We start from the raw sequence: 19,700 nt of genomic DNA, 5'->3' as shown, positions 1-19,700 counted from the left end.
TGATCTTTTTTTTTAACAACATATTCATTGATTTGTGAGAATAAAATCAGGCCTATGAGGCATTATGTAGTTAAACCATTTTTCCCAGTGTGAATCAAATTGTTCCAGATTATGATTATCTTCTCCATTTTGTAAATGTCCATTGTAATTTCCATCCATGCATTTAAAGTTGGGCACTCCTGTGATAACCATTTCCTAGTAACAGTCTTTTTACCAGCCACCAACAATATATTCATTAAATATTTATCTTTTTTCAACCATTCTTGAGGTATATATCCAAAATATATGGTCTTACTCCCCAAGGGTATTTCACATTTAAAGATGCCATGTCGGGCATTGTGTATCCCCCTCTAATAGTCTTTGATAACATGGCAGTCACAAAAAATATGATAATGATTTGCATTTCGATTTCCACAGTTTCTCCAGCAAACAGCGAGGTTACTAACATAATGGGATTTCTGGGAGGGTGTAATAAAATATCTTATCAAGTTTTTCCATCCAAACTCCCTCCATTTCTGAGAACTGGTACACTTCCATTGATACCTCCATATTATTGTCCATTCTTCCTCAGATATAATTATCCCTCCTTGCTTCTCCCATTTTGTTTTAATGTATGAAATCAAATATGTTTTAAGATTTGACAAACCCTGATGCATGCTTGAAATAATTCTACTACCGTTATCTGAATTATATGCTTTTCTAAATAGCTCTATCATGCATGTACTTGCCTTGGTTACAATTTTAAGCATCCTATTAACATACTGTCGCATCTATAAATACTGATAAAAATCTTGTTTTTCTAAATGTTTCTCTTTCAGCATTTCAAAGCTGAACAGTGTTCCTTCTTTCATTATGTTACAAAGAACTGTTATTCCTTTAGCTGTCCAGTTCTTAAATCTAGCATCCAATTTATTTGGTGTAAAATCCGAGTCATATGCACACCATTTAAGAACTGCGGTATTTCCCTCTAGGTTATATTCTTTTATAGCAGTTTTCTATATTTTAAGAGTCAATTTCACTCATGGATTATCAATAGTATTTATGTACCTTTGCAAGTTATTATCAGCCAAAATTGCTTGTATGGGGAATGGAAGTACCCGCTCCTCAATGTTTTTCCATTGAGTGTCATATGATGGGTTGCTCCAGCATATCACAGCACTCAACTGTGCTGCAAAATAATAACCTCTAAGAGAAATTAGGCCGCATCCACCCTTTTCCTTTGCTAATTGCAAAGTTTTGAGACGAACTCTAGGCCTTTTACCTTGCCAAATATACCTTGATAACATCTTGCTCCATTCATGGAATTGATTTTGATTAATCTCTATTGGTAGGGGCTGAAAGAGCTATAACAGTCTGGGCAGTATATTCATTATAATAGACTCAATCCTTGAACTGAAACTAAAAGAAAGGAATCAGGTTCCATCTTGCTATATATTCCTTAATTTTTTTTATATAAAGGCTGATAATTACATTCTGATAATGTTGCCTAATCTTTTGGCATAATGATGCCCAAATATTTGAAAGACTCTGTTTGCTATGCCCAGGGATACCTACTTTCAATTTCTCTTGGTGGGCTATAGTAATATGAAAGTAATTGGGTTTTATCTATGTTGATCTTGTTTCCTGATAATTGACCATATTGTTCAAAGGATTGCATCAATCAGGTAAAGAGTATGTTGGTTGCCCTAGATAGATCAAAATGTCATCCACATAACAAGCCAATTTATGCTCTGTCCCTTTACTAGTAATTCCCCATTTTGTCTGATGTATTGAGCTAATGGTTCCAGATATAATGCGAAGAGTAGTGCTGACCATGCACAACCCTGTCTTGTGCCCCTTTCCAGGGTAAGACTATTTGATAAATATCCATTGATTTTAATCCTAGCGGTAGGGTTGTCATATAGTGCCTGTATAGTTTTAATAATTGTTATGGAAACCAAATCTATGTAAAACTCTGTAAAGAAAATTCCAATTAACCAAATCAAATGCCTTTTCAGCGTACACGCTTATCACTATTGCTTTGATTTTATTTTTTTGTATATATGATCCATAATGTGAAGTATCCTTCGTATATTGTGCAAACACGAGGAAATCTGCAGATGCTGGAAATTCAAACAACACACACACAATGCTGGTGGAACACAGCAGGCCAGGCAGCATCTATAGGGAGAAGCACTGTCGACGTCTCAGGCCGAGACCCTTCGTCAGGACTAACAGAAAGGAAAGATACTAAGAGATTTGAAAGTAGGAGGGGGAGGGGGAAATGCGAAATGATAGGAGAGGACCGGAGGGGGCGGAGTGAAGCTGAAAGCTGGAAAGGTGATTGGCAAAAGTGATACAGAGCTGGAGAAGGGAAAGGATCATGGGACAGGAGGCCAAGGGTGGAAGAAAGGGGGAGGGGAGCACCAGAGGGAGATGAAGAACAGGCAGAGTGATGGGCAACTAAGTATGTCAGGGATGGGGTAAGAAGGGGAGGAGGGGCATTAAAGGAAGTTAGAGAAGTCAATGTTCGTGCCTTTCTTTCTCCCTTATCACTATTGCTTTGATTTTATATGAATTTGTATACATGTTCCCTCTCTTCAGCAAGAGTCATTCCTTTGCTGCCCAGCTGGCAGTTTCCGCAGCCGCAACCCCCACATTTTGGCTCGCATGCTGCGCCGATACTATCCCACTTCCGATTTCCACAGCAGTTTTCTAGAACACGAAAGATGTCATCTGCAATTTTATAACTATTGAGGCAAAGGTCTCTTCTGACTTTGTTGTCCAGATTGTCCAGCAGTTGAACCTTTTTCACCTCTCTTGAACCAGTCGGCTCTCCCTGCCTCTGGAGTGCTTCCCAGTCCTTTCTCCACCTGTGAAAATCACGTTTGCTGCCAGTAAACTTGGGAAGGGCTGTCGGTTTCAGTCTGATGGCTGGCGTGGGAAAATTGGAGGAAAAGCCCAATGCTGTCGGTGTTAGTCTTTCAGCATCCTCCTTTCTCCTTGCCTGTATGAAATGGGCCTTCTTGGAAACCAACGGGGTCGTGGAGTTCGAGCCCCTTTAGGCGACTCTGAAGGTGCTTCCGATCCCCTGGCAGGATCCATCGTTCCCACCTCCTTTGCTGTCATTACCAGTCCTTGTAGGTGGTTAAGCATGAAGCCATACGCCTCCTGGTGGCCATCGGGTTGTACAGCAGCGACATCTTCACATTCATCCTCTGCTGCTTGTAGTACTGTGAGCAACTCAACATTTCCAAAGTTGGTCCAAAGAGTCTCCTGGATCAGCCTCCTGATTTTCTTTAGTTTCAACTCACACTCATTTGCCGTCTTTGCCAGGTCGGCTTTTTGCTGTTCAGTTGACACAGCTACTTTCTCTGTGTTCAGCTCCGCCTCCCGTTCTGCAGTGAGTCCGGCCTCCGCATCATCATTGGCTTCCATGACTCTCTCGGCTTCCATTGTGAGTTTATTGAAACTCACTCTGAGCTCCTCTTCAGACATGTCTTCATAGGTCCTGGTAATGCTGTTGGCCAGACGAGAAAACAATCTTTTTGCTGTCATTCTCTCCAGCTTGAGTTGCTCAACTGATTTCCCAATAGCTTGATCAGCCATGTTTGATTCCCTCTGCAGGCTGTTCACAGGTGAAAGTACAACTTTTTAGTGATGCTTTGATGTTGTTTTATCTGAACTTGATTTCCTTCCTTCTTCAGGACTCCAGGTTATTGCTCTTGCTGTTCCAGCTCAAAGCTCCCAGATTTCTGTTTCCTGGTCAAACAGTTTCCGAGTCAAACAGTTTTGTCAAGCAGTATTTTCACTGCTCCCTTTGAACATGTGCAGCCTCCCCACTTGAAAGGGACTGAATACGCCTACCCAAAGGTTTTAACCGGATTACACTCAATGACCAAACAACTTTCCTTCTTTTTCCTTTTTTATTTTTATTTTCGCAAGTGTGGCAGTTCATAGTTCTTAGTTATTAGTCAGTAGTGATAAATAATCAGTCATGTCAGTCATTAGTCTAGTCAATGTTAGTCATAAGGCAGTGGCAGTAGCATTAGCATTAGGATTAGGTGAAAAACTGGCTGCCTCTCGGACTTCGGAGACGATTTCAGACCTGCACCTCCGTTTCTCTACTGGGCCATTATGGTTCCAAACTGGGTGAACCCTCTCAAAGTATCGCAAGCTCTTCCTAAGCCTCGCGCTGTTTTCAATAAGTGCCTGTGTGCGATGATCCCGGTGGCGGAGTTAACCCAAACGCAGTGACAGCAGTGCTCCTTTCCCTGAAACAGTCTCAACAATTATTTAAAGTTCGGCATCTTACCGCGGGTTGTGACACTGCTCTCGGACTGCCACTGTGACGTTGCAGGTTCCGCCCAAATGTTCTGGGCAGAAACCACCCTCAGGCAGTAGGTTCCATCCTCTCTGCCTTAATACCTTCCTGAAACTCAAGTTTGACTTGACAATGATGCACATTTGGTGGAGATGGCCGAGAGAATCTCTTCCCAAAGACTGAGCAGGTGATCGGCCTCTACCCAGTGTGAACTCGCTGGTGATTCCGTAGGGTGGATAACTGTGTGAATCCCTTCCCACAGTCTGAGCAGGTGAACGGCTTCTCCCCAGTGTGAACTCGCTGGTGTACCAGTAGGTGGGATGACCGAGTAAATCCCTTCCCACATTCTGAGCAGGTGAATGGCTTCTCCCCAGTGTGAATTCGTTGGTGACTGTGTAGGGTGGATAACTGAGTGAATCCCTTCCCACAGTTCGAGCAGGTGAACGGCCTCTCCCCAGTGTGAACTCGCTGGTGATTTTGTAGATCAGATAATTGAGTGAATCCCTTCCCACAGTTCGAGCAGGTGAATGGCTTCTCCCCAGTGTGAACTCGCAGATGTCTCTGCAGGTGGGATGACTGAGTGAATCCCTTCCCACATTCTGAGCAGGTAAATGGCCTCTCCCCAGTGTGAACTCGCTGGTGACTCTGTAGGTCGGATGACTGAGTGAATCCCTTCCCACATTCTGAGCAGGTGAACGGCTTCTCCCCAGTGTGAACTCGCTGATGTGCCTTCAGTTCAGATGACCGAGTAAATCCCTTCCCACAGTCTGAGCAGGTGAATGGCCTCTCCCCAGTGTGAACTCGCTGGTGACTCTGTAGGTTGGAGAACTGAGTAAATCTCTTCCCACAATCTGAGCAGGTGAATGGCCTCTTCCCAGTGTGAACTGACTGGTGTCTCAGTAGGTGAGATGACTGAGTAAATCCCATCCCACAGTCTGAGCAGGTGAATGGCCTCTCTCCAGTGTGAACTTGCTGATGTCTCTGTAGATGGGATGACTGACTGAATCCCTTCCCACAGTCTGAGCAGGTGAATGGCCTCTCCCCACTGTGAACTGACTGGTGTCTCAGTAGGTGAGATGACAGAGTGAATCCCTTCCCACAGTCTGAGCAGGTGAATGGCCTCTCTCCAGTGTGAACTCGCTGGTGTACCAGTAGGTAAGATAACCGAGTAAATCCCTTCCCACAGTCTGAGCAGGTGAACGGCCTCTCTCCAGTGTGAACTCGCTGGTGTCTCAGTAGGTAAGATGACCGAGTAAATCCCTTCCCACAGTCCGAGCAGGTGAACGGCCGCTCCTCGGTGTGAACTCGCTGGTGAGCCATTAGATCAGATGACCGACTGAATGCTTCCCCACAAATTCAGCAGATGACCAGCCTCTGCCCAGTGTGAACTGACTGGTGTGTCCACAGGTGGGATGACCGACTGAATCCCTTCCCACACACAGAACAGGTGAATGGCCTCGCCCAGTGTGAACTTGCTGATGTACCTTCAATTGTGATAACCGAGTGAATCCATTCCCACTATCTGAGCAGGTGAACGGTCTCTCCCCTGTGTAAAATGACGGACGTGCCAGTTGGTCGGATGACCGAATGAATCCCTCCCCACAGTCTGAGCAGGAAGGATGGTTGATTGAATCCCTTGCTCCTCAAATATCTAGACAGAGACAGCACAACTGGTGTGTTGCGTTTGAATTCCCATAGACAAATTCCTTGTCGATTTTAACCTGTAGAAAGATTTAAAAATCCATCAGTGGGTGAAGGACAACATTTGAGATGAGATCACTTGAGTTGCCAAGGTGTGATCGTACATCACACTGTTACAGTGAAGTTCAACAAAAGTTGGAGAGCGAAATCACCTTCTAACTGGGCACAGTGCTGGTATCTGGAATGACCCTCAAACCCTCTGATGTTCTGTAAGAATGGGGCACTTATGCCATTTCCAGTCTGTGACTTGGCTCTGTTTGACTCTGTCCATTTGAATTATTCCCTCTTCCCACTGAGATGAAAGGGTGTCTGGCCCCACAGTAACAGAAACCCTCTCACACAGATAGCCTTTGTTGACGTGCAGCTGGGGTTTTCCTTTATGTAATGTTCATTTAAAGTGCCACAGTTTCAATGCCATGTTAATATCTCCTGACCTGGCTGGTGGCGTAGTGGCATCAGTGCCAGACTTCGGGACGAAAGGTCCTGAGTTCGAATCCAGCTGGCTCCCCTGCATCCGTGCTGGGTTACGAGCTGGTGATCTCTTTCGAAACTCACCCGGCAGAAGTTTCCCCTCATGTTCCCCTGAATGTTTCACCTTTCACCCTTAACCCATGGCCCCTGGTTGTAGTCCCACCCCATCTCAGTGGTAAAAGCCCAGCTTCCATTTACCCTATCTATAAACCTCATAATTGTAGTATACCTCCATCAAATCTCCCCTCAATCCTCCACATTCCAAGGAATAAAGTCCGGACCTGTTCAATCTCTCCTTATAACCCAAGTCCTCCAGACCTGGCAACATCCTTGTGAATTTTCTCTGAACTCTTTCAAAGTCTTTACATCTTTCCTGTAGGTTGGTGACCAAAACTGCACACAATACTCCAAATTAGGCCTCACCAATGTCTTGTACAAAGTCAACATAACATACCATTCAGTACTTTGGTTTATGAAGGACTACGTGCCAAAATATTTCTTTCCGTCCCTATCAAACTGTGACACCACTTTTTGTGAAATATAGACCTGCATTCCCAGATCCCATTCTTCAACAACACTCCTCCATGTCCGACCAGTCACTGCGTAAGACCCACCCTGGTAGGTCCCACCAACATGCAACACCTCGCACTTGTCTGCATTGAATTCTGTTTTCCATTTCTCAAGCCATATTTCCACCTGGTCCAGTTCGCACTGCAAGCCATGATAGTCGTTTCGCAGTCCGCTGAATCCCCAGTCTCGGTTTCATCCACAAATTTGCTGATACCTAACCATCTTATCATCCAGATTACTGATATAGATGAGAAACAACAACAGATCCAGCACTGATCCCTGTGGCTCACCACTAGTTACAGGCCTCCAGTCAGAGAGGCAACCATCTGCTATCACACTCTGGCTTCTCCCAAAGACAGTGTCTCATCCAATTTACTATCTCATCTTGAATGCTGAGTGACTGAACCTTCTTGACCAACCTCCCATATGAGACTTTGTCAAGTGCGTTGTCAAAGTCCATGTAGACAACATCCACTGCCTTGCCTTCATCCATTTCCCTGATAACTTCCTCAAGAGACTGGTTAGACATGACCTACCATGCACAAAGCCATGCTGTCTATCCTTAATCAGTCCACATCGATCCAAATACTTATATATCCGGCTCCTGCACATATGTTTTAATAACTTTCCTACTACTGATGTCAAGCTCACTAACGTAACATTTTCTCGTTTCTCCTTAGAGCCCCTCTCGAACAGTGGAACAACATCGGCTGTCCTCCAATCCTCCAGTACCTCACCTGTCACTAAGGATTATTTCAATATCTCAGCTTGGACCCCGACAATTTCTGCACTTGTCTTCTGCAGGGTCCGAGTGAACAACTTGTCAGGCCCTGGGGATTGATCCACGCTAATTTGCCTGAAGACAGCAAACCCCTCCACCTCTGTAATCTGTCCAGGGACTCTGAAGTTGATGTTGCTTTGCCTCACCTCTATCGACTCTGTGTCCATCTCCTGAGAAAATACGGATGCAAAACAACTATTTAAAACCTCCGCCATCTATTTGTCTCCCGTATAGATTACCATTCTGATCGTCCAGAGTGGGCATGTTTCTGTTCTGACCTTCTCCATGTTTCTGTGACAGAGAAGCTGGCCACACCTGACTGGAAGGGGAATCTGGTAGGAGTGACGACAGAGCAGCAATGGCTGGAGTTTCTGGGAGCAACTTCGGAGCTGAGTGATAGACACATCCCAAAGAAGTGGAAGAAATGGAAAGGTAGGAGGACACAACCATGGCTGAAATGAGAAGCCAAAGTCAACATAAAAGCCAAAGAGAGGACAAATAATAGAGCAAAAACTATTGGGAAGCTTTTAGAAACCAACAGAAGACAACTAAAGAAAGTCAAATGAGCTCAGGGTGTGGATATATGATATTGTAGTCATTAATGTGTCTTGGTAGCACCCAACAGCCTGAGGAATTTAGAGGAACAAAATATCTGGGGCCTCGATATCTCTTGAAAACAAAGGTTCCCTGCACCAGTTACCTTTCAACTTTTATTTTGGCAGGCACATACAAACTTTACACCCTCAAAATTTCACTTCTGAAGAACCCCCACTCACCAAGTACTCCTTTGCCAGAAAACAGCCTGTCCCAATCCACCCTTGTCAAATCCTTGCAAATACCATAAAAATTGATCTTTCTCCAATTTAGAATCTCGAGAGGTTCAGATCTCTGTTTTTCCGTACTTACTTGGAATCTCATGGCATTATGATCACTAGACACAAGGTGTTCCCATTCACTAATTTCTGTCACCAGCCCTGGATCGTTTCCCAACAGCTTATTGCACACTTCTACGCCGGATGTTTTACGTACTGATTAAGGCTCATTTGACAAACTCTACCCCATCTAGTCCTTTTACAGTATGGGAGTCCCAGTCAATATATGGAAAGTTAAAATCACTTACTATCTCAACTTTTGTTTCTTGGTATAGTCTGTGAACTCTCTACAAATTTGTTCCTCTAGATCCCTCAGACTGTTGGGTGCAACCAATTCCCAGTAATGCCTACGATATCATAATTCCATGCCCTGGGCTCATCTGGCTTTCCTACGATGCTTCTTGCATTGTGATTTCCACAGCTCAACACATCTATTGCACCATGCTCAAGCATTTGATTACTGACTCTGTCTGAGGTCTGAACAACATCTGTCTGGTGTCAAGAAAACAACCTCTCCCTCAATGTCAGAAAAACCTCTGACGCTGAATTTTGTGGTGAGGACGCAGGGAAGGTTTTCTTCTGATGACTCTTCCATGAAGGTCATGTTTGTGCAGGTGTTGCTGCACAGTAGAACAGTGCACCACCACTCCAGAGGCTGCTAAATCTTCCTGAAGGTCTTTTTACAGTCAAACAGGGGTTTTGATTTGCCTTTCCAGCAATCCTACGAGTAGTTCTCTCAGAAAGTTTTCTTGGTCTTCCAGACATCAACTTGACCTCCACCATTCCTGTTAACTGCTATTTCTTAATTACATTACGAACTGAGGAAACGGCTACATGAAAACACTTTGCTATCTTCTTATAGCCTTCTCCTGCTATGTGGGCATCATTTATTTTAACTTTCAGAGTGCTAGGCAGCTGCTTAGAGGAGCCCATGGCTGCTGATTGTTGGGACAAGGTTTGAGGAGTCAGGGTATTTATAAAGCTTTGCGATTTGCATAACCTGGCCTGTCCTAACGATGACTGTGAACAAGCTATTGACCTAACAAGCTAATTCAGGTCTGAGACCTTGGTAAAATTTAACTGAGAGCTCAAATCTCTTGGGGTGCCCAAACTTTTCCATGGTGCTCCTTTCCTTTTTCTCACTCTAAAATTGTATAAAACATAATAGTACACTAATATTGCTTAAATTTGGAAAATAATATTTCATCTTTATGAATTTTGGAGACCAGTTCACCTTCTACTCACTTATTCACAGTAACAGGAAGTTTGACCAGTGGTGCCCAGCCATTCGCATACCGCTCTATGGGATGAGGTGCAGAGCACGGGGTGTGACGGGAGAGGGGGGGAGGGGGAGGAGGAGGAGGAGGAGAACTGAGAGAGGGCAAAGAGGGAGAATGCATGGGATGAGTGTTAGATTTAGAGGGTGAGAAAGAGGGGAAGACAGTGTGGGATACAGGAGCCAGCAGGCGACCAGAACAGAAAACAATACTTCAGGTGGGATCTGACCAGGGTCCTAAATAGCCTCAACATTACCTCTCGGCTCTTAAACTCAATCCCATGATTAATAAAGGCCAATGCACCGTATGCTTTCTTAACCACAGAGTCAACCTGCGCAGCTGCTTTGAGTGTCCTGTGGACTCGGACCCCAAGATCCCTCTGATCCTCATATATAAAGACCATTACTGAAGATCTACAACCTACAAGGATCCTTGTTATAAATTCCACTTTGCATTTAAATATTGTTGATGTATGTATGGGATGAGGTGCAAAGTGAGGGGTGTGACAGGAGGGAGGGAGAGAGAGGAGAGGAGAGAGAGATTGAGAGAGGGAGAGGGGGTTGAGAGACTAAGAGAGAGAGAGGGTGAACGCGTGGGGTGAGTGGTGCATTTAGAGGGTGACAAAGAAGGCAAGACAGTGTGGGATACGGGAGCCAGCAGGGAGAGTGTTTGGGGGGGAGGGGGGATGTAGGGAGACAGATAGAGAGGAAGAGGGCTGGAAATGGAGGAAGGTACAGAGTGGTGGAGGTGAGTGAGTGAGAGAGAGTTAGAGGGAGCCGAGAGCGTGTGCAAGAGGGGGAGATGGAGATGGGAAGGCAGAGGGTGACTGAGAGTGAGATGGCGGGTGATAGGGGTAGGGGCAGGGATTGTGGGATGGGAGAGAGAGAATGGAAGAGTAAGAGAACCAGATAGAGGGGAGAGAGTGTGAGAGAAATGAAGAGAGGCATGAGAGAGTGAGGAGATGAAGAGAGACGAGAGAGGAGTACGATTTGTTACTAGAGGAGTAGAGAGAGTGGTGATAGAGAAGGAGAGCATGAGGAAAGGGGTGAAAGAGTGGGAGGCTGGTCGAGTAGCAGTGTAACTGAGAGGGATAGGGAAGAGAAGAGGGGAGGGAGAGTGGCGGTGAAGAAACAAGAATGATTGAGGGGCGATGATAAGGAAGGGGTGAGGGAAAATTGAGACAGTGAGGGAGAGAGGGAGCAAGAAGGGAGGGCTGGAGTAGAGGAAGAGGAACTGTGAAGAGGGTGTGGTGAGGGAAATGGGGTAAGTAGCTAGGGGTGAGGGAGAAAGACAAGGAGATTGGTGTGTATGATTTGAATTGTTAGACTAACTATTCACTCAGTCCCCAGTTGCAGGGTCATTAATCACGTATGTTCACAAGTCACCGAACAAATCCACCGTGGGATTACGGTTCCATGCTGGGAATTATGAGTGTGAGGGCAGCTTGCTGTTCTCGGTGTCGGATGTGGGAGGTCCTGGAGTCTCCCAGCCTCCCGGACGTTCACATCTGCACCAGGTGCGCCGAGCTGCAGCTCCTAAGGGACTGTGCCAGGGAACTGGAGATGCAGCTCGATGACCTTCGTCTGGTCAGGGAGAGTGAGGAGTTGATAGAGAGGAGTTATAGGCAGGTGGTCACACCGGGGCCATGGGAGGCTGACAGGTGGGTCATGATTAGGAGGGAGAAGGGGAAGAGTAAGGTACTAGAGAGTACCCCTGTCGCTGTATCCCTTGACAATAAGTACTCCTGTTTGAGTACTGTTGGGGGGGGAGACAGCCTACCTGGGGGAAGCAACAGCGGCCGTGCCTCCGGCACAGAGTCCGGCCCTGTAACTCAGAAGGGTAGGGAAAGGAAGAGGAAGGCAGTAGCAATAGGGGACTCGATAGTTAGGGAGTCAGATAGGCGATTCTGTGTACGCAGTCAGGAGACCCGGATGGTAGTTTGCTTCCCTGGTGCCAGGGTTTGGGATGTTTCTGATCACGTCCATGATATCCTGAAGTGGGAGGGTGAGGAGCCAGAGGTCATGGTACATATAGGTACCAATGACATAGGTAGGAAAAGGGAAGAGGTCCTGAAAGGAGAATATAGGGAGTTAGGAAGGGAGTTGAGAAGAAGGTCCGCAAAGATAGTAATCTCGGGATTACTGCCTGTGCCACGTGACAGTGACAGTAGTAATGGAATGAGGTGGAGGATAAATGCGTGGCTGAGGGATTGGAGCAGGGGGCAGGGATTCAAGTTTCTGGATCATTGGGACCTCTTTTGGGGCAGGTGTGATCTGTACAAAAAGGACGGGTTGCTCCTGAAACCGAGGTGGACCAATACCCTAGTGGGGAGATCTGCGAAGGCTACTGGGGAGACTTCAAACTAGAATGAATGGGAGGGGGGAATCAAATTGAAGAGACTAGGAGAGAGGAGGTTAGTTCACAAGTAGAGAATGCTTGTAGACAGTGTGAGGAAATCTAGGAATAATGGTGCATATTTCCCTGAAGGTGGAATCTCATGTGGTGGTGAAGAAAGCTTTTGGTATGCTGACCTTTATAAATCAGAGCATTGAGTATAGGAGTTGGGATGTAACATTAAAATTGTACAAGGCATCGGTGAGGCCAGATTTGGAGTATTGTATACAGTTCTGGTCACCGAATTATAGGAAAGATGTCAACAGAGTACAGAGAAGATTTACTAGAATGTTACCTGGGTTTCAGCACCTAAGTTACAGGGAAAGGTTGAACAAGTTAGGTCTTTATTCTTTGGAGCATAGAAGGTTGAGTGGGGGCTTGATAGAGGTATTTAAAATTATGTGGGGATTGATAAAGTTGATGTGGATAGGCTTTTTCCTCTGAGTGTAGGGGAGATTAAAACAAGAGGACATGAGTTGAGAGTTAAGGGGCAAAAGTTTAGGGGTAACACGAGGGGTAACTTCTTTACTCAGAGAGTGGTAACTGTGTGGAACGAGCTTCCAGTGGAAGTGGTAGAGGCAGGTTCGATTTTGTCATTTTTAAAGAATTGGATAGGTATACGTACAGGAAAGGAATGGAGGGTTATGGGCTGAGTGCATGTAAGTGGGACTCGGTGAGAGTAAGCGTTCGGCACAGACTAGAAGGGCCGAGATGGCCTGTTTCCATGCTGTAATTGTTATATGGTTTTACCGCGTACGATGCTGGTCTCCATATCCGACAGCGGGGAGTTTTAACACATATGGGGACCAACTGCAACTTGCCGTACAATATCAACCCCAGCTGATGCGGGTGTTTCTCCTGTTCAGTTGGCAGTGAGAAAGGGGTTAATCTTGGGTTTTTGAAAATCGAGGACCGGTTGCAGTGGGAAAGAGCCGGGACCAAGCCGGACAGCTGGAGGCTCCGGGCTCTCCAGTCTTGCATCCCTGGTTTTAGTTTTGCACTGAGTCAGGATTGCGGGATCAGTTTGCTCTGGTTCCCCAAGCTGGGAGGGTGGATGTGGGTGAAGGGGGCCTGTCTATGTGACGGTGTGGGGTGAATGGTCAGAAGGGTGTGGGGCCACTGGCGGGACAGAGGGTGGTTGGGGTACTGTGGGTTATCGGAAGTAACATGACCTGGGTGGATGGGCAAGGGATAAATTACGTTGTCAACGAGGGTGGATGTGGTCCACTGGATCAGACAGTTCAGCTCGCGTGTCCTTTCAGGAGGCCGCAATTCTCTCTTCATCTTAATCACTGACTAATCTTCCTGTTAACATTGAGTTTGTTACAGAGCCCCAGGGTCTGGGAATGGCTGGGTGGTAGGAGGCACAGGGTGATGGTGAGAGGCTGTTTCTTGGACTCGAGTCCCGTGCTTAGTGACGTTCCCTGAGGTACGCCCATTGCTACTTGTCATCGATGTCAATAATCTGGTTGAGAAAGTACAGGGTATGGGTAGAGAGTTTGCAGCAAGTTCAAACAAATACTGTTTTTGAAAGACAGTCAGCATAAACACTCCCCTCTCCTTCCGTCTCCCCACTCAGAACTGACCAAAAGCTACATCGGAGGATGCAAGATCTTGAACTGAGTAACCACTGTGAGGGAATGGGAGTGGTTTCAAAGGGCTGGGCTGCTGGAAGCACATTACCAGACCTGGAGTGATTGCAACTGGGTCTGACAGAGGCATAACTGGTTCTTCTGGGCACATTCTGTCTCACTCCCAACTATTTCCTACCTTCCTTTGTACAGGTATGTAATGTCTAAAGGACCAGTGTTTGAGTAAACGAGACTCACCAAACTTTCTCCTGACTGAATCAATGGAAACCCTGAGTCAGATGCGTTCTCTCCAGTTGATGCTCTCAGTCCTCGGGCTGGTTCACTTGTTGCTGTTCCCTCATCTTCAGTCGTGGTTTGCCTCCAGTTGGGGTTTTTCTTCAAATAAATCTCTCACCACAGGTCTAACTTTAACCAGAGAGACAATGAAGCACATTAATAATGAAAAGGAGAACTAAACATTTCTGCTTAATGTTACTAAGAACAAAACTCACTGAAATTTAAACACTGAAGGCAGATTTAATGATCTCAGTGAACAATCTTTTATTGTCCCTCACACGTCACAGGATAATATGGGATAAGAAGCAGTCATCATTCAGTCATGGTAAGACATAAGACACAGGAACAGAATTAGGTGATTCGATCCATCGAGTCTGCTCCACCATTCAACCACGGCTGATTTTTATTCCAACACCACATTCCTGCCTTCCTCCTGTAACCCTGCAGCTACTTAGCAATCATGAATATATTAATCTCTGTCATAAATATACCCAAATCGCAGCCTCAACCAACCTCTGTGGCAACAAATTTCACAGATCAGTCATCTTTTCGCCAAAAAAATTTTCTCATCTGACTTTTTAGGGGAAGCATCTTTATTCTGAGACCGTGCTGTCAGATCACAGACTCCCTGTCTAATGGAAGCATCCTCTCCGTGTCCACTGTATCCAGGCTTTTCAGCATTCGTTAGGTTTACTTAACCATACATCCCCCCACCACCCCCACCGTCCCTCTGAACTCCATTGAGCAGAGGTCCAGAACCATCAAATGCTCCATCGATCATTCCTGAGATTACTTATGTAAACCTTGTTAGCAACAACTGTACTGAGCACATTTCCAGGAATAACAGACAAATTGGTACCAGGGTAATTTAAAGGGAAACGTTGTGCTTTCTTTACTGTTCTACTATCACATGTGCTGGCGCGTGGCCGAGTGGTTAAGGCGTTGGTCTAGTGATCTTAAGATTGCTAGTTCGAGCCTTGGCAGAGGCTGCGTGTGTGTCCATGAGTGACGACACCGGTGCCAAGCTGTATGGGTCCTAATGCCCTTCCCTTGGACAACATCGGTGGCGTGGAGACGGGAGACTTGCAGAGACTCTAACGGAGGCCTACAAACTATCACAGCCATTTCCATTTCCAGGTTAAAATAGATCCATTTCATGAAATATAAACCAAGAAATAAAAAGAAACTGGAATTACCAGAAACACTCAGCAGGTAAGGAACAGCTTACAATACAATTCAATGAATAACATTTCATCAGATTGAGTTCAAACATTTTCAGTTTTTAGTGTAGATCTCCAGCACAGCTGCCTGATTTCCACTGTGTGACAGTGGGGGGGGGGGGGGGGGGGGGCGGAGATTTCCAAACACAGTTTGAACACCAGACTCAGGGTCTATTTCTACTGTTGTAAACACGGAACAGCCCATTTACTCACAGCCTCTTCCTGTGAGGATGGAATGGGAACTCATCCTCTCCTCAGATTGGCAGTCATTGCTTCCAAAGGAACTCCAGAAACAAACATCTGATCCCAGACCAGAAATACTCGATCAACACCTCACAAGCCCAAACAGCTCAATCCCGGGTCCATTTTACCTGGATCAAAAACCGTGATCTCCCAGGACCCAACCTCACAGACTCACACAGCTGAATCTGCCACTCACCGACCCTGAACGTCTCACACATCGGCCCCACATCTCACACTGGGTAGTGCAATCTCGGATTTCACCACAACCAATGTCCAGCTGCTCAAAATTTCTGCTTCATTGCAGGACGAGCATCCAGCCCCATCTGTAGAAGCTCAAATCAACGTCAAAGCCAAAACACCAACAGTTCCATTTGCCTGGAATGCCGATCACAGGATTAGAGCCCAAGCACCAACTCTCCCAGTACCCTTTGCTGCCAGTAAAATGCTGCAGTGTGTCAGTCCGTCACTGTTCATAAACTAGCACCTCCACACCAATGCACAACAGAACTGGGACCTGATGACCCTCTGGCATTCCAGCTAACAATAACCGATTCTGGAAATGACTCACTGAGGCCAAAGGTACAAAAGAACACTTCACAATGAAGACAAGGGTTGGAAGAAAGTTTGCTGATATATAACATTGAGGAGGTGGGATACAAGGCGGACTGAGGATGACCCAGATGGTTGATGTATATCACTGAAGCGGGGTTGGGGGGTGTGAGGAGACTGGACAGAGGTTGAACAAGATGAGCAGATGGACCCAGGTGGGAGAAGGGATCAAGGACAATCACTGATGGTCCTCCAGCAACACATAGGTACTGAATGAATAGTACATACGACTGTACAAAAAAATCTAAAATGACAGAATTAGCAAAAATAACAAGAACATTGCCAGATATACTTTGACCCTCACCAAATTTTTATCAACACACCATAGAAAGCTTCCCATCCGGACACTTCACGCTTTGCACGGTAACTACTCTGCCCGTGACTGCGAGGAACTGGTAAGACCTTTAGATCCAGATCAGCACATCACAGAAACCACTCTCCCCCCTAGACTTCCCAGTCCCTCGGTAAAGCAGGCAGTGAAATCAAAGATCCCCACAACCTGGGACGTTCTCCTTTCTCACCCACCCCAGTCTGGGAGAAGACACAACAGCCATAAAGCTCCAGGACAAATGTGAGGAGCCTCAGGAAACGAGGTGAGTTGGGGGAAGTTAATGGGACTCAGTGGCCAACATCAGATTTCCCAACACAACATGGAGGATGTGTGACCACCCATCTGGAGATTGTGAACATGCACAAAGAGATCGTTATATCTGCAGAAAATGGGAGGGGCAAATGAGATCACGTGACTGGTGGGGTCTAACACCCCAGGCATATTCTCCAGCTTCCCAGCACTCTGTGGAAATAAACAAACTTGCCCCTCACATCTCCTCTCACCTTAAATGTATCAGACATTTCAACCCCCAGGAAAAATACATCGTCTGTCCACTCTATCTATTCCTCTCATAATCTTACAAACATCCATCCAGTCTCACCCCAGCCTGCGCCGCTCTGGAGAAAACAACACACGTTTGTCCAGCCTCTTGTTATAGCTCATGCCCTCTAATACAGGCAGTGTCCTGGTAAACCTCTTCTGCGCCCTGTCCAAAGCCCCAACATCCTTCCGAGAATGGGGGCGACCAGAACTGTATGAAACACTCCAGATGTGGGCTAACAAGTTTTTCAAAGCTGCAACACAACTTCATGAGTTTTGAACTCAGTGCTTCAACTAATAAAGAAAACCGTGCCATTTGCCTTCTTAACCACCCGATCAATCTGTGCAGTCTCTTTCAGGAACTGATGAACTTGGAGTCTAAGATCCCTCTGATCATCAACACTGCTCAGGGTTTTGCATTTAACACTGTACTGTCTCATACATTCAGGGGTGCAGTGCTACCAGAGCTCACCGGAGAGCCGCTCCGACACCTCTGTAAAACAGTCAAAATAAACAAGCGGGGAATTTAACAGCGGCCGCATATTAAATAGAGGGAATTTTACGGAAGCGGGGGTTGGGAAGAGGGGGTGTTGGCTGGTGGGGAAAATACCATAATAACATTAGGATATTTGATCGTTTTTGGTGAAATCCTGGAGCTGTGACCGTTTTTAATTTAGGTATTTGTGATATTCCTTCTCGCTCGACCCGTTGTCCTTGGAAGCTGGGAAATACCTGCACAGAAGTGCGAGCATTTCTCCGCTCTTTCCAATGGGTACCATTGGATTCCAGGAAAGAGCTATATTAAGCAAGGAATGAACACAGAAACCCAAGTTTAAAAGTCAAAAATAATGAAAGAAAAATTCACTGCTCGCTCATCTTCATCCTGATTTTGATGAAATACACAAGCTAATCATCCAAAATCCTCTTCTACACCTGGATAAATTTAGTTTTGCTTTACAAGTCAAATGGAAAAAAAAGACATTTCTCGGCTTTAAGCTGGTTTTACGTCATTTCAACTATCATTAATAGCGGATCAACCCCTTGGCCTCGCTCCACCAACTGTAGCTGATGGGAAAGAGGCTCTTTTTCTCTTTGTGTTGATGGGAAGAAGAATAATTTAGTGAGGCAATGAATGAGACAAAACACATTTCCAAACCTCCCAAATGGTTGCTCTCCTCTCGTTAACATTTATCACTTTCAAAATTCAATATTTTCTATTCATATAGATGCAATAATAATAAAGATTCAAGCTTCTTTAACTTTTTATATATTTAAAGACTAAACAGGGTCTGTATAGGTCTAACCATGTAACACCCGTCATGTGAGGATATTGTGAGTATCGACACTCACAGGTACACTTCCTGTCCAACCATTTCTGCGAGAGAAACGGTACAAGGCAGAGTTGCCAACCTACCACTTTTGAGACTAATATTCAGCAATATTCGTGGCTTTAGCAATAGTTCATCAGATGTTCTTTTTTCATAGTTGATTACTTGGTTCCAATTTAGGGGCTAAAAGTGTAAAAAATGAATTGGTTTATTTCTGTTATTTTTATACCTCTGAGGAACACTGCTAAGCGCTGCGGGCCCTGCCGTCTGCTCCGACTCAGTCGTATTAGTGAGGCTACATCTGTAGTGGTCCATGGATTATTCGCTAATCCTAAAGTAAATTTTTCTCACATACAACCCTTTGACTTCTAAGCAAACAAAGTTATTTTACTTGCTTGATAATTATATTCTATGATAATCAGCTAAGTGCAACCATGCAATACTTTGTCATATTATTAAATTAAGTATTATATGTTTAATTGTACCAGTTATACACTGAAATGTAGTGATAGGCTATAATCTTGTTAATATCTTAGCTATCACTATATTTCTGTGGAGCTCTAGAATTCATATATTTCTTTCATCTTGGTTTACTGCTTGACGTTACAAGAAGCCCTATATATGTCACACCCAATTTGTGTACCTGCTCATTACACGAATGGGGCAAGGAAGTGGTTCAGTACATGAAAGGAGCAGGTACACAAATTGGGTGTCACAAACTAGGGGTGATTGATAAGTTCCTGGCCTAAGGTGGAAGGATTCAATTTTACAAAACCTAGCAATCTTCAATTATCTGAAACAGAAATACCACAAAAGTTATTAGTTTCAAACTTTCTGCATAATCACTCAAAGAGTTGAACTACACGTGCAGGTACCGAGAGCTGTATAACTTCAGGCCGCGAACTTATCAACCAACCAACCTCCTCCCCCCGTACAGCTCCGACAGCTAAAAAATTGCCACTGCACCCCTGCTCCAGCCGTCCGGTAGAGCTCGGACCCGGCTCTTTCCCAATGCAACCGGCCCACATTTACACAACACCGGGATCATTCCCTACTCACCCCTGCTCGAATCAGAGAACCGCCAAACAGCTGCAGTCGGCACCGCGCATGCGTTCACAGGCGTTTCTCCGCAGCACCACCGGTGGCCGGAGGTCTGCTAATTGTTGCCGACGGCCGGAGATCCACACAGCGC

The 19,700-nt window shown here is 45.5% G+C and overlaps 1 long non-coding RNA gene across 1 annotated transcript in view; it reads right to left on the bottom strand.

Moving 5' to 3' along the window:
• LOC140723919 (uncharacterized) overlaps nucleotides 1-19,700 on the bottom strand; it is a 24,725-nt gene extending 5,025 nt beyond the window's left edge. Inside the window, exons 1-2 of the long non-coding RNA XR_012098004.1 lie at nucleotides 19,568-19,700; nucleotides 14,199-14,366 (exon numbers count right to left, since the gene is read on the bottom strand). This is a non-coding gene — a long non-coding RNA (uncharacterized lncRNA). The remainder of the gene's footprint in view (nucleotides 1-14,198; nucleotides 14,367-19,567) is intronic.

This window comes from Hemitrygon akajei, unplaced genomic scaffold, assembly GCF_048418815.1.
Source record: "Hemitrygon akajei unplaced genomic scaffold, sHemAka1.3 Scf000147, whole genome shotgun sequence".
NCBI classification, from domain to species: Eukaryota; Metazoa; Chordata; class Chondrichthyes; order Myliobatiformes; family Dasyatidae; genus Hemitrygon; species Hemitrygon akajei.
This window is presented reverse-complemented; position numbering and strand designations above follow the sequence as displayed.